The sequence below is a fragment of the Python bivittatus genome, unplaced genomic scaffold (genome assembly GCF_059951505.1).
Source record: "Python bivittatus isolate LINGU-HERP-01145 unplaced genomic scaffold, Pbiv_v1 ctg000840_np1212, whole genome shotgun sequence".
Lineage (NCBI taxonomy): Eukaryota > Metazoa > Chordata > Lepidosauria > Squamata > Pythonidae > Python > Python bivittatus.
Genome location: NW_028277113.1, coordinates 33,735,768 through 33,750,834, shown reverse-complemented (window position 1 = coordinate 33,750,834; position 15,067 = coordinate 33,735,768). Strand labels below are relative to the sequence as shown.

The 15,067-nt window shown below is 35.5% G+C and overlaps 1 protein-coding gene and 1 pseudogene across 2 annotated transcripts in view; both read right to left on the bottom strand.

Annotated features, from left to right (window-relative positions):
- Nucleotides 1-15,067, bottom strand: part of DLGAP1 (DLG associated protein 1) — a 104,845-nt gene that overhangs the window by 67,571 nt on the left and 22,207 nt on the right. The gene's annotated exons all lie outside the window — the stretch shown is intronic.
- LOC148213725 (U4 spliceosomal RNA) lies at nucleotides 3,560-3,634 on the bottom strand (annotated as a pseudogene).

Sequence of the window (15,067 nt, the reverse complement as noted above, 5' to 3'; positions counted from 1 at the left end):
AATGACTGAGCGCAGATTAAAAAAAAAAAAAAATGTATCTATACCTACAAAGACTGAAACTGTGCAGGCAATGGTTTTTCCTTTCACTTTGGAAGTGAAAATTGAAGAAGCAGGATAGAAAGCATATTGATATTTTTAAACTCTGGTGTTGGACAAGTCTCTGGAGAATACCATGGACAGCCAAGAAAACAAATAAATGGATCATTGAACAAATCATTCCAGAGTTCTCACTCAAGGCCAGGATCAAATTATTATACTTGGGATACATCATGCAAAATGCTAGGTCTCTAGAAAAGTCTATAATGCTGGAAAAGGTGGAAGGAAAGAGAAGAGGACAACCAACAGTAAAATGGATGGACTCAATTACAGTGGCAATGGGTACACTGTTGGAAGACCCAAAGGACAGGTTGGGGACAGATCACCTTGAGAAGTTCTATCTATGTGGTTGCTAAGAGTTGGCACTGATTTGATGGCAGATAATCAATCAATAGCTTCTTCCTAGGAATGGCTCATGTGTCTCAAGATAAGACTGGGGATGCTTGTCACTGAATACAGTGTTCCAGTTTAAATGCTATAATATGAAATAGGTGGAGCTTAGCTTCTAAGAATTCGTAGCCAGTCTTATGGGAAGGAATTTGAATCTGCAGTTTGACAGATTCCAAAGGAAGCATTATTTCACCCCAGCCCTCAATTCTATGTGAGATTAAAAAGATCAAGTTCAAAGAAAAGACATGTATATTGTTTTATTTTTTGTTTCAAACATATAAATGTCCAAGGCTAATGCTATGAAACGATAATTCTAATTCTGTGTGTGTGTGTTTGTGTGTGCGTGTGTGTGTGCCTTCAAGTCAGTGTTGACTCCTAGCAACTGCCTGGACTGGTCCCTGCAGTTTTCGTGACAAGAGTTCGGAAGTGGTTTGCTACTGCTTACTTTCTAGGGGAGGGAGCGGGGGAGGGGGAGAGAGAGAGAGAGAGAGAGAGAGAGAGAGAGAGAGAGAGACTGGCCTAAGGTCTTATCTTTGTGCCTAAGGCAGGATTAGAACTCACAGTCTCCACATTTCTAGCCTGTTGCCTTAACCACTACACAAAAGCGGCTCTCAGTCCTAATTCTAGATGAAAATAAATTAATTACAAACTATGACAAAACCTCATGATGGTGACTTGGAAGTTGGATGACAGGAAAAGTGCTATTCAAAAGGCACATGGATCCAGCTCAATACAGTAATCCAGCTCAATGGGGGTTGCAACTTGGATATGAATTCCTTTCCGAAGAATGCACATTATTCAGTAGATTTTTTAAAAAATGCTTTTCCAAAATTGGTTTGCCAGTTACCTCTTTATTGTTTCTTGGCATGGTCAGAGCAGGATTTTTCCATTCTAAAAAACTAGGGTTAATTTGTAGAGTGTTTAAGTACTTTTACCCAAAAGCATCCACAGAGATTTGTGCTACCCTACATATACCTGGCAAATCTGCTGTTTGGACAGCCTGATGATTGCTGGCTTATATAATACAATCTGATACAACTCATTATATATGAAATAATGGATAACGGGGTTTCAACAGACTTGTTGCTTAATGATAAATGATGTATACTTACATGATGAACTACAAAAGCCTAAAAGAAAAACTAGAATGATTTCTATTCATTTTTTACTGATTCTCATTCATCTCTTCTCAACCATGTACAATAATTCTAAGAACTATTATTTTAATCAAGCTGTAGCATAGGTTGAAACATAAACACATTCTTTAAATACACACACACACAGACTTAAGGCAGATTAATGTAAATAAAGGCAATTTCAAACACTGATTTAGTTTGAAACCAGTGTTTTCCATAGACAATTCACATATTTTTCAAATGAATGTACATACTAATTGTGCATCTTAAAATGTGCATACTAATCAGCAACTATCGTAAATAGAAAAAAAACGTTCATTTGGCAACCTATTCAAAATAATTGATAATTTAGTTCATTTGTCTTTGGTTCTCCATAATTTTATCTAGCTGAGAAAGAGAGGAGAAATGAATGAATTTCTGTGGGGCTCTCTCAATACAAGGATTTTAAAAGTAAAGGCAGACATTCTAAATATTATAAAAGGGGTTTGCATTCTTTGGGGGATATTAGGCTATGCATTCTGTTAATATTATTGTGTGCTGCTCCATTTCTTGTTCTTAGTCAAAAACACAAAGAAATCCAATGCACATTGAAGCTATCAAAATGGGGAAAGTAAGTTTTATTCTATTCTCCCCGAATTATCCAATTATCCATACAGCAGAAAAAGAAAAAAAAACTTTTTTTAAAATACTTCATGAGAAGGGGCATATAATTTATAGATTGATTTTAAAAAAAGAATAGTGAAAGCTACGTGCTACATAATTAATATAACGTAGATGTGTGTTCAAACTATTGCATTTCCAACATGCATTGAAGTATCTCTGCCTTTTCCCTATTAAAGTTTTCAAATAATCAGCTTAAATGTGTACAACTTTCTAAAATAAAAGGCTAGCAATTACTTGGCAGAACATGATTTGTTCCTGAGATGATAGTAAATTTCCAGGCAAACAGCATGGATGTGCTATAAATATTTATAATATGTAAAAAATGTACTGTATTTTAAGTAGATAAAGAAGGATGGCATTATTGAAAGATAATAATATATAAGATAGTATTTACTAATCTTAGAACAAATGCTACTTATAGTAGGAAACCTACAGTAATGAATACAAAGCTTTTTATGTTAGGCTGTCTGATCTCAGAAATTAGGCATTTTTTTCTGCATGGGACTTATGAACAAGGAATCTATTCAACAGTTCATATTTAAGAAATACACGTTGGTGCAAATTCTGCCACTCATGCTAACTTTAACTGCAGGAATTTTTAAATAAATACGCCTCATAATTAAAAAGTATGGAAATGAGATTATGCCAGATGGCGATGCTGCTTTCTGCCCCAACTGCTGGTGCATTTTGCAAGTGTGAGAGGGCAAAGTACAGGTAGTCCTCACGTAATGGCCTAATTAGGACTGGCAACTCTGTCACTAAGTGAAATGGTCATTAAGTGAAATATCACATGACTGTCCCACCATGATGGCAGTTCCAGCATTCTTGGTTGCGATTGTTAAGTGAATCACCCACAGTCATTAAGCAAGACATCAGGTGAACGCAATTTGCAACCTCCTACCAGCTTTCCCATTGACTTTGCTTGTCAGAAGCCAGCTGGGAAGGTTGCAAATGGTGATCACGTGACCACAGAACACTGCAACTGTCATAAATGCACAACAGTTGCCAAGTGCTCGAATCATGATCACATGACAGCGGGGATGTTGTGATAGTCATAAGTGTGACGACCAGTTGTAAGTCACCCTTTTCAGCACTGTCATAACTTCGAATGGCTGCTAAAATGATTGGTTGTTAAGCAAGGACTACCTGTAATCATATATACCATTAGAAGCATCTTCATCAAGTAGGATACTCTGTTTGCTTAAAAGAGATCTAATGCAAGAGTTTTCTTGGCTGTGCAGTAATCACACTGAGCTCTCAGGCTTTATTTTAACATGTTAGGTTTCAATTAGCAATAATTGCACCTCGGATAAACCTCATTGGCTATGATACTGCCACCGCGCACATTCCCAAATAAGCCTGAGAAGACTGCTGCAAAAACTGAATACCTATTGTGCTCATAATTTTTTAAACATCAATACAAGCAAATCTAAAGTGATGGTACTCAGCAGGAAATGCGAGAAATATAACTGGCAGGTAAATGGGGAGTCTATTGAACAAGTGAATCTTTTTAACTACCTAGGAGTGGTTTTTACTAATAAAGGGTTGTGGTTAAATCACTTCAAAAGAAGCTCGGCAAGGGCCGCGGCAAGCAATAAAGATTATATAAATTTAACTACAATTACCCAGGCACCGTGACCCCTATATTGAAAGTGTTTAGGGCAAAAATAGTTCCAATGCTGACCTATGGTGCAGAATTGTGGGGTTTAAATAAAGCTACCCCATTTGAACAAATTCAGACCTGCTTTTTAAGATGTATATTGGGAACTGATAAGAATATGTCTGCCCCTGCAATCAGAGCGGAATTAGGTATCTATTCCTTACATAGTCATCTAATAATTAAAGCTTTCACATATTGGCTGAAGATCCAATCAATGGACTCTGATAGACTTCCCAAAATATGTTTAACTGAACAGATAAATATGGCACAGCCCAATTCCTGGTACAGCCAACTCTCTGAAGTTATTTTACAATATGGGTTTTCCATTCAGCATCTGCTCTCAATGGCCTCTCAGGCAAGAGAAATTTTTAAACAGAGAGTCCTAGATATTAGTGCGCAAACTGACATGGAATTAATGACTAAAAATAGATCTTTAAGATGGTTGGCTAAAAATAAAATTACTTTTCAACCTGAAAAATATCTATCAATGAGTCTGCCACAATTTTTAAGAAGGGCCTATTCCAGAGCTAGATTTGAGTTGATGGATTCCATGGTCAAATATGGGTGCTTCCACGACTTGCCATATCATGAGAGAACCTGCATATGCGGTTCACCAGCCACTGAAAATATTTACCATATTTTGTTCAATTGCCAACTTATATGCACCCATTAGGCTTAAATATCTATCATCCTTATTGGAAAAAACAGCATACTGGGATCCAAACCACAGATTGTCTTATTTCCTCCTGGGTTCTAATGTGCGTATTGTAAACAGAACTGCTAAGTTTATAACTAAGGCAGCGGTCTTAAGAACCCAATACATTGAACAAATTGGGGTATCCTGTAAGGGAGATTCATTTATCTGATTACTGACTCCTTGTATTATCACATATGTATTTTATCACTGTGTTTTCTCCTGTCTGTTTTCCTTTTTTGGAATTGGACTATGTATTATATGTTACATGATTTTAATTTTGTTTTGTTTTATTGATAAGGTCGTGGGACTAATCAATTAATAATTAAACTAAACTAAACTAAACTAAACATGTTAGGTGTTCACTGAAGATCCATGTATGTTTCAATCAAAAAGAGTTGAACATGAGTCTTTTCTAGTGAATAGCAGTGAGGAAAATCCTTTTCTCTCTCTGAAATGGATCTCTATTCATTGATAAATAAACAATTTACAAAGTTCTGGAAATGAAAGAAAGGACATTGATTGTGTTCAGTTATGAAAGATATGAAAAGAAGTTGAAGAAAGAACCTGTGGACCCATCCTTGATTGAGGAAAACCAAGATGCCATTTCATGTTCTGATTTTACCATCATTCTAAAACATGCATTGGACTGATTTCTGAAGTAGCCATTTGATGTTAACTTGTTTTCTGAAAATGATGATGTGGCAATTGCACATGTAGTGTTGACTGCCAAGAAGCAACAGCCACAGATATATATCTGCATAAATCCTACTGTGGCTGTCCTTTATGGAAGCCAATTACAAACACATTGTCTAAAAGTACCCAAAGAGAAAGCTGTCTTCAAAATAGGAACATCACACTTTTCTCTAACCTTTAAAAACTGTTCTGTCTTCCCTCAGTGGAATTGCGAGGTCCCATCTGTTCATATTTTTAACTGCTCATCCCGTCAACACTCAGCAACCAGGTCAAATTTCAACAAATGGAGGAACTTTGAAATTATACATTGGAGGACTATACTGTTATAAGGAAATGCAAATCAACATCTAAAGTTCAGTGTAGAGTAATGAGTGAGGAGGACAGGCTGCATGGAACTACGAGCTTCTTTTCTCCACTATCTCTTTCAAGACTGCTTGGACAGAAATAATCTTAAGATAACAGATGATTGGCAAGGAAAGGATTAAATATTAGTAGTGTGCAGATCTACTCTCATCTAATTTTGAACTATCAAATCAGATCAAACTGATTTTTTTGAATCACTGAACTGATTCAAGGAGACATCTGATTCAGTCAAGATTCAATCAGTAGGTTCGACCAAGTTGCCTTTGAAACAAATATTTGAATTAAATCTTTGCATAAACCTATTAAATCCCTTCTCTCTCCCTCTTAGTTCAGTCTGAAGTCAATTTCTGCTGATTTTCTTTATAAGTAAAGCCCAGGGACACAGGAATCACAACATAGTCTCTTCCTCCCCCATGCTGTATAAAAATTCTTCAATGGACTTTGACTCAGCAGGTGTTATGACTTTGAACCCCATGTAATCTAATAATACAATAAAAGAAAGTCCATCCTGCAATCCCAGATAATGGTTTCCATTTAAAGTAAACCAAAATCAATATTCAAGGTTAATACAAATGGTCTTTGAACTTCATATTGGCTTATTTGTCCATCTCCTTTATTAACTTCAGCATATATTCAGAGGCTTAATTTTAACATTAAAGTAAAATAAACTGAAAGTAAACAATGAAGGAGTCCAAGAATAGGCATGTAAAATTGAAAGTCTTTTTAACTGCATAAGCCATATTCCAACAGGGAAAAGGATTATGTTACTAATGCACATGAACTATATCACATTACTTTAAAGGGGTGTATATAGAGCTGTCTCCTTAAAGAAAGAGGCTAGAGTTCATTCTGCTGTGAAATATGATGGGAGTAGAACACCCCAATTTGCTGTCTATGGTATCCATGTCAGAATTCTTTTATATACTTAATACGAGAACATGTAATTTTTAGGTTGCATTGATTACATTAGCTGCTAGTCCAGTTCATTACAGGGATCACTTCAAAGATCTGACCATGAGTTTGGGTCTGGGTTACATGAAACCCTGCCTTCTCTTGAATAAGCCTGACAATGTTGAAATCATTCAGAAACTCTTCCTTCTGTCCCATTAAAAGTATCATTTTAATGGTATACTTTGAATACAGTACTACATCAATTATCACAACTTTTTCAAACATAAAGAGAAAAGGCCTTTATTGCAAAAGTTCTTGAGTCTGAATACTGATGAACAGGTGCCAAGTTCAGGAAGGAGACAATGGAAGTTTTGTGGGTATGTGCCGTGGCTGTCTGATCACAGAATAGATTTTATTGTTTTATTGCCACCTTCTGTCATCATCTAGCCAGCTTCAGATTATCTAGATTGGGCATGGAACTTACTGTATTTCTGCAGAAATATTTTCCACAGGAAATGGGTATGAGTGGAACCTTTCTTGCTCTCTTTTTGCCAGTGCGATAATGTTTCTTATTATGAGACATATTAAAGAAGAGAACGAAAGGAAGAATTCTCTCAGACAACCTCATATCCAGCCCAGTTGGGAAGAAGGGAAGGAAAGGATATATTTGCATATGCATATGAGTGCATATGCTTGGTGTGTGCATATGTGCAGCTTTCTACCTAGCTCCAGGTAATACATATAGCTCTCATGCCAAAACATTCGCCCATACTTGCATTAAAACTAATGGACAATGGAGAATTTCAGAATTCTGGAACAAGAGTGCAAAAAACCATGAATACCATGCTCCTGGCAAGTCAAAAGACACTTTAATTTTGCAGCTGCTAATCTTTTGAATGACAGATCCAAAGTGGAACATATTACAACAATATAAAGCAAAATTGGGAAGGTGAAATGGCTGTTAGGGTCACATCCACTAAGGGGAGAGGCAACCTTGTCAGCAGTAGAGATAATGAAAGATGATCCTGGCACCAGCTGCTTCCAAGAGCTTGACTGCAGTCAGTCCTTTATTGACCTCATCAAGTAGTGGAGCAAAACCACTATTTTTCACTTTTGTTTTCATGCAGTTTCAGTCAGCTTGCCTACTTCTAGTTCCCAGACTATCCAGACACAGCAGGTCTCACAACAATTATATATGTGAAAGCAGCATATTGAAAAGGAAAAGTTATCTTGTTATAATAATGAATCTATTAATCTAATCTAATGTAATACAGGTAGTCCCCAGTTTAAGAATGAATTTCATTCTCTAAGTCTGTCCTTAAGTCGAATTTGTATGTTAACTGGAACAGTATTATTGTATAATACTGTATAAGTAGTACTGTGTAATAAACTCGAACCATGTATATTTAACTCAAATCATTGTGTATGTAACTCAATTTTTGCTACAATAGGCTCCGTTCTTAACTATGGCATATGTAACCCAGGCATTCTTAGCCCAGAGACTACCTGTATATCACATGCGCCCTTCATTTTCTTCAAGGGGCTCAAAAGCAGCTTGGTAGAGATGTAGATGGGGAAAAAACACACACACACAAAACAATTAAATATCCTATACCTGAAAGCTGTCAATCTGATGAAAACTGAAATGACTTGTGATTGCTTCATACAAGAAAGACAGTATAATCTCTGATGTACCATATATTCTATCTCTGTTTAGGCATGGGGAAGGAAGATTGAATTGAACTCTTCTGATTCAACACCACAAATCAGCAGTCTAACTGGAATCTTGGAAGTCAACAACTGGTTATACAAAATATGTCATTAAGACAGGTTTGGATTCTTTGACAAGGGCCTATGCTACCTTCACAAGAACTGTAAAGAGATGTGGTACATCTTAAAAAAACTGGGAAGGAAGCATTTAGCAGGTGCCTCACCAGTCTCATCAGTAGGATGTTAAACTAGAATAAAAGGATGGCAGAAGCAGAATAATAATATTTATTAAATTTATATGCTACCCAACTCCCAGAGACTCTGGGCAGAAAGAACAGGCAGCCAAGGACTGTGGTCAAGAAAGAAGAAAACAAAGGGTGAGGCAAAAGACTAGGTTGAAGACTCACAGGAAACCACAACAGAGATCACAATAGGTGGTATTCAAAACCTCAGATGCTTCTAAAAAGATTCACATGTAAGGGAAATAAATAGGGAGAACTAGAAATCCTAATTCAGGAAGACAAAAATGATATGATAGACATAACTGAAACTTGCTGGGATAATACTCATGATAAGCACATGACATCTGCTGAGAATCTGTGCCAAGAACCAAAGGTCCCCAAAAATTCCCATTCTTTCTTGCTAAGAATTTTATTTGTTAATAAAATCCAGATTCTTTTATCCTGTTACTCAAGCAAATGAGCATCAAAGCAAGCAAGTGAGTTACTTTATTCTCCTTCAGCACTTTTAATTTCAGTATCCTGGCTACATTCCTTAGTAAGTGATAGCAAAAATGATTTATGGTTACAGAAGGTGAGGCCATGTGCATACTTCCTCTTTCATCTCTTCCTGAAGCTTGATTTTTAAACTTGCCTTTCAAAGAGTATTTTTAACCTGCAGCCAAGGCAGAATAGTCTAAAGCCTCTGCAAACATGTATATTTCTGGATTATGATGTGACTTTACGTATGCACTACACTTTTCTGACTCTGCCTTTTCCTAATTTAGTGGCAATTGCAAATAGTGGCAATTTTCTCAGTGGTTAATAAAAATGTTGATTTTCTGCAATCTTCTGGCGCTCCATCATGCCCTCTCCATTGGTTAGTTATTGTCCCTCTGTGTTCTTCCCCTTTTCTATTCTTTGGATTGAGTCCAACAACACTCTTCAGAAATACAAACACTCCCCAGTCCAACTCAGGTTTACCAGCCCTATTGTTAGTTAATAAAAGCAACAATTCATCTTCAACAACCATTTTTGTCTACTTCATTTTTGTTGTCAGCCATTTTTAAAAAAATCTCAATTCCAGTTTTTCTCCTTTCTTTTTCTTCCCAAAGTCTCCTTTGTTGCCAACTCAATTTCTCTTGCCAGGCCATTTGCAGCCCCCCACCCTACCTCTCTCCTGAGATAAGCTTTTCTATAAGAATCTAAAATAACACCTCACCTTATTTTCAACAAAGCTAACACACCACATTTGATTGTGTTATGGCTTGGAAGCCTAGATACGTGATTAGCAAGCAGGAAGCCATGGCTGAGTACAGGCTTTTCATAGGCTAGCTAACACTCTAAATGAAAAAGAGAAGATTCAGAATGATTTAGATAGGCTTGAGCAGTGGGCTGAAATCCACAGGATGGCATTTAACAGGGAGAAACATGAAGTTCTGCATTTGAGAAAGAAAAATGAAAGACACAACTATAGGTCACTAGGGCAAGTCCTCCCATCTTTTGCACATAGATATTGAACTCTTTGAAACTATTCTATATCTTCCACAATCTTATGTTTCCCATTTATCTCATATAAAAACTTTATTTTGTAAGTCCTCGTTGTAGCCACCTGTTAGTACAAATTATCTTAAAGTTTCTTCTACAGTCTCTCAAATCTGATTTTATTTTATGCCAGACTGTCACTTTGATTTTTTTTTTTTGCTCTGACACTTTTGCATAAGAATGGATACCAGCATTTAAATTTACTCCAAAATATAATGAATAAACCTCTCATCTAAACAAGGAAGTTACTGTCTACTCATGCTCACCATCACTGATCCAGATATATTTTTATCTTTTCTGAAATTCAAATGCAAACACATTGGCTTATGTACCTTACTCTTGGCATTTAAAAAAAATATGATCAGGCTGTCTTTCTTTTTAGTCTTTCCAACACAACGGAATGTTGGAAAGAAATTATGCAAAGAGAATCAGGACTCTGTCAACATGATAACTCTCTGAAAATGGAACAGAAGAGTACTGAATTTGGTGTTGGAGGGAGACGTCAGCTGAAGAAAGATTGAGTTCAAAAATGGTCTATATCAGGCCAGGGGCTGTGGACCAAAGCAAAAAATAAAACAAACAAACAAAAACCCAGTTTCCCTTAATACATCCTTATGGGATCGGCACTTGGGGCAGCAGTGGTGAATCTTACCAACTTCTTATTTCTAATCCTCTTTTGTCCAAATCACATGGCCCAGAGCAGAGCTACTACTAAGTAGTCAGAAAGAATTCGAGAAGCCGTGTTCTGCATGCTTTCCCTACTTTGTTATTATTTCCAAACCAATGAAATATTGGAAAGAAATTACATAAAGGACAAGGAACTTTGCCTATCTGTCATCACAATAACTCTCCCAAACCTGAACAAATTTGGGATGAGGGGAGAACATGCCAAAATAAATATTGAATTCAAAAATGTCCCCATTTGCCCAGGACTGAAGACCTGATATTACTTGGGTCCTATGAATGAGTTGAGTATAGAAATAGATTATGCATGGACAATTGCAATGAAATGACTTCTGGGGAAGAAATGGTGAACTGAAGACGGCTTTGGAAAAACAGAGCCAACACCACAGCAGCTGGCGAGTAGACTGGCTCTTTGATAATTTCTCTTTGGACAAGGAGACTGCAAGACAGTGGTCTCCAGCAGGTTTAGAGCTCTGGGAGTTGAGGGAATAGCCATCTTCCTCAAACTGTGGTCAAAAGGACACTGGGTTCACATACTTCCTTTTCTAATCACTTTCAGAAATTGTTTGTTAACTGCTTTTCAGCAAGTAGGAACCTTTAGATTGACAGGTTTATAGCACCAGATGACTTTCCTTCAATTCCTAGCGAAAGAAGTTTTAAATACAAATTTAAGGACTTAAAAAAACTTTTTTTTTTAATAAACAGCAAAAGGGTGATTAAAACTTTGGTTTTAGAAAGTTACAAATGGACTAAGGGTCCAGATAAATTTGAAATAAGATTTTGGAATTAATTATAAAGAATCCTTCCCGTGGGAAAATGCTTTTGTTTTGAATTTAAAAAAATAAAATAAGATAAGGCTTTACAAATTGGACACTAAAGGGAACCAGAAGAAACTAAAGATTACAATTAAAGGAGAAGAACACTCAAACTTGACTTACATATACAGAATGAAGCAAAATATTTTAACATTGGACATACTGAAGGATATTTTTTAACAATGGACCCAGAAGTTAATTTTAAGAGTGTCTCCCTCTCTAGATAGACTGTGTTTAAAATATGTTATGGAAGTGGAACAAATTCTACCTGACAAAACTGAGACTGATTTGAAAGTGGACTTGAAAATGACAGGCTACAAGAATGACATGGAAAAAGACATTGCACTGAACATACAAAAGAACCTGGCTGATGTCTTAATAATTAAAAGGGATATGCAAATAACAAATCAAGAGAGTGACCTGGATAATTTTCCTATATTGGATTTACAAAAGAGGCTTGTTAAAGCTTTGAAGAATTTTGTGAGACGGGACAAAGAAAAAATGAAAAGAAATCAAGTTCTAGGAGATTATTTGAAGGGATTGAAGATCAAGATTGTTAGAAATAAAAGGAAGGAATATAACATTAGTTTATTTGATAAAGGTTAAAATAGATATGTTATTATCTCTGGTGACCCTTAATGGACTTTTGCTGATATCAGGACTGAAATGATGAGGTTTTATGGATTTGTTTATAGATAAGAGATGGGATATGGGAAGACGAGATTATTTGTTGTATTTTAAGAGAAGGTGATAAGTTACTAAAATTGTTTATACTTGTTGTGATGAAGGGAGAAGTCATTTCTTTTTATATTTCTTTTCTTTTTCTTTACTATATTCTTATTTTTTCTTTCTTTTTTCTTTTTCTTTCTATTTTTTTATTTTCTGCACCTTCTATTTTTTTCTTTTTTTCTTTTCTTTTTTAGTTTGCATTAGTTTTTATTGTAATTTTTAATAAAATTGCTATTAAAAAGACAATTGCAATTAAATATGGCTATCTTTTGTTGGAGCTATATACATACACACACATACATACAAACACACATAGACACATATGTACACCTATGTATACATGATAATCCCTTATATATATACAATTTATCATGTCATTGAATTGTTTGTTCCTCTTTTCCTTTTTTTTTTTTTTGGTTATTTTGTTATTTCTCTGTTGTATTTAATTAAACAAATAAAGGAAACAAAATTCCACCTTTTAAAAAATGCCTCATGCAGTTACAACTTTCATAAGTGTAACTTTTAGAGCTTCATGGCTAAGATCTCAGACTATTTATTTAAATTTTGCTCTAATGCAACTTACCAAAGAAGCTGCTTTATTTATGGGGCTAGGCCTGCATTATAAAAAGATGAGCAGTATTTTGAAGCCCATCAAAAAACATGATTATAACATAAGAATAGAAGAAACCATCCAAGAAAACAACTACTGAATAAGAATGCAAATATAAATAAAAGTTTCACGATATCATGAACGTTCTTTTGCAGGTTTGAAATACTGCCAACCAGAGATCACAAGAATATTCTGAATATTAGTAGGAGAGAGGTTTGGCAGGCAACTTCTTAATTAACACAGGCTTCATTATCATTAATTTTGGGTGAAAAAAATTGTTGAATTCAATTACACTATTACTTGTTGTAATCTAACAAAACAAAGGAATGACATTTCTAGGGGGACAAAAGGTATATGTGCCCTAAGATTTTATTCAAAAGCCCAGCAGGATTAAAGGTTATTAGTAACAATGTTCTGCTGTGTTGGCTGCTACGTAGGAAGACAAAAATAAATAGGCACTTCTTCCTCGTTGCACACAGTACTTGAAATACGTTTTCTCCAGAGAGTACCTCTGTCACCCTACAAAAGCAGAGTCACACACAAACATGGTAGCTAATATATTTTCAATAAGGTAAAAATAAAGCTTTTGCAAATATTTTGTACAAGGTTGCTAGCAATCACAGATGATAAAGCCAAGTGTGGGCTGCTGAAGGCTAGCACTGCAGCATGATAAGTAAGCCTTATCAGATATTACTCTGAGCCAGAATAATTCTTTTGAATGTTTGAATTAAAATAGAAAATAAAAATTATTTTTAAATCTCTAAGTATATCACAGGGAAGATTGTATAGTAACACAAAATTCACTTCATATAAAAATTAGCAAATCTGGAGGCTTTTTGAAAACCTCCCCTTCTCTAGAAACAACGAAAATTCACTTGAAAGTATCTATTACTATTGTGCCTCCTTCATTATCTTCAACAATTTTAGTATCAGTCATGTTAAACATTCTTTGGAAAATACTTCCAGGATCTTTTTTTAAAACTGAATTGCAACTCATACATTTTCATCCTATATCACTGAAAATCTGCAGACGGTAGCATTGTATTAGCAAGAGAAACAGCAACATCTCCATGGAGATGTAACTTCAAGATTTATCTCTTAAACCAAAAGTCTTCAGTTTTCAAAATTTAAGTATTTTAGAGCTTTGGCTTTGTATCTTGTTGCTGTTTATATATAGCACTTGTAAACTGCTACAGTTACTACATTGTGTAACTTCATACCTATCACTTGTCTAAAGACTTGCTTACCTCCAACAGCTACTCACTAAAGAGAAAATGGTAGTAGCAATCATAACACTGCCATTCACTTGGTCCTGAAACTGCTTTTTCTGTCATTCAAGTCAGATGATAATTCAAGGATTTAGCCAGCTATGTCTTTTCCTTCTGATAGATTCAAAGACCACACTCTGCCAGTTCAGGCTGCTAAGCCAGAACTGTCAACAACATGCATTGGATCCTACAATCCTCATGAAGCCTTTATGCCTTTGCTTATATTACTTTTAAATTTGGTTTTTCTTATGCTCAGCTACTTGGTCTGCGCTAACATTCTCATTAGAATTAGACTACTTTGTTGGTTAATTCCCTATCCCCACCCAACCTCATTTTGTACAAATACAGTTTGTTTTCAAATCACTTTCAATATTTGGCATAGGAAAAAGCTGAACCTCAAAATATCAACAGGAATGTGATGCACACACTGATTTGGGCAAAAGAATTATGAATCAGAGGAAAAGAAGACACTACTTTTTTTTATAACATGTAGGTATGAGTTTGTGAAAGAGTTTGTTATGCCAGAATTAATTACTTTCTGTAAGTCTTTAGGACCAGTGAAATTGAAGACTATCTTCTAACAGAGGTTTCTATTAATAGGGTTCACTGTTGACTATTCATGAAAATCCTCCTTCTTCATCCTTTTATGTATCTGCTAAACCTATTCCTCATAAACATAATTCTTTTATTGCTTGAATATAAAATCGATTCCCTCATGATACATACTGAGCATGTATCATACAGCTTGTTTAGACAGATAGGTTGTAAGAGGTTTTGAAACAGTAGCAATCTTACAAGCTTAAGGTTGGCACATTAATTCAAAGTTCCTGCACAGGTTCCAAGCCACGTTGCTTCATTTCCATATTCACCATTGTTGTTTAGTCGTTAAGTCGTGTCTG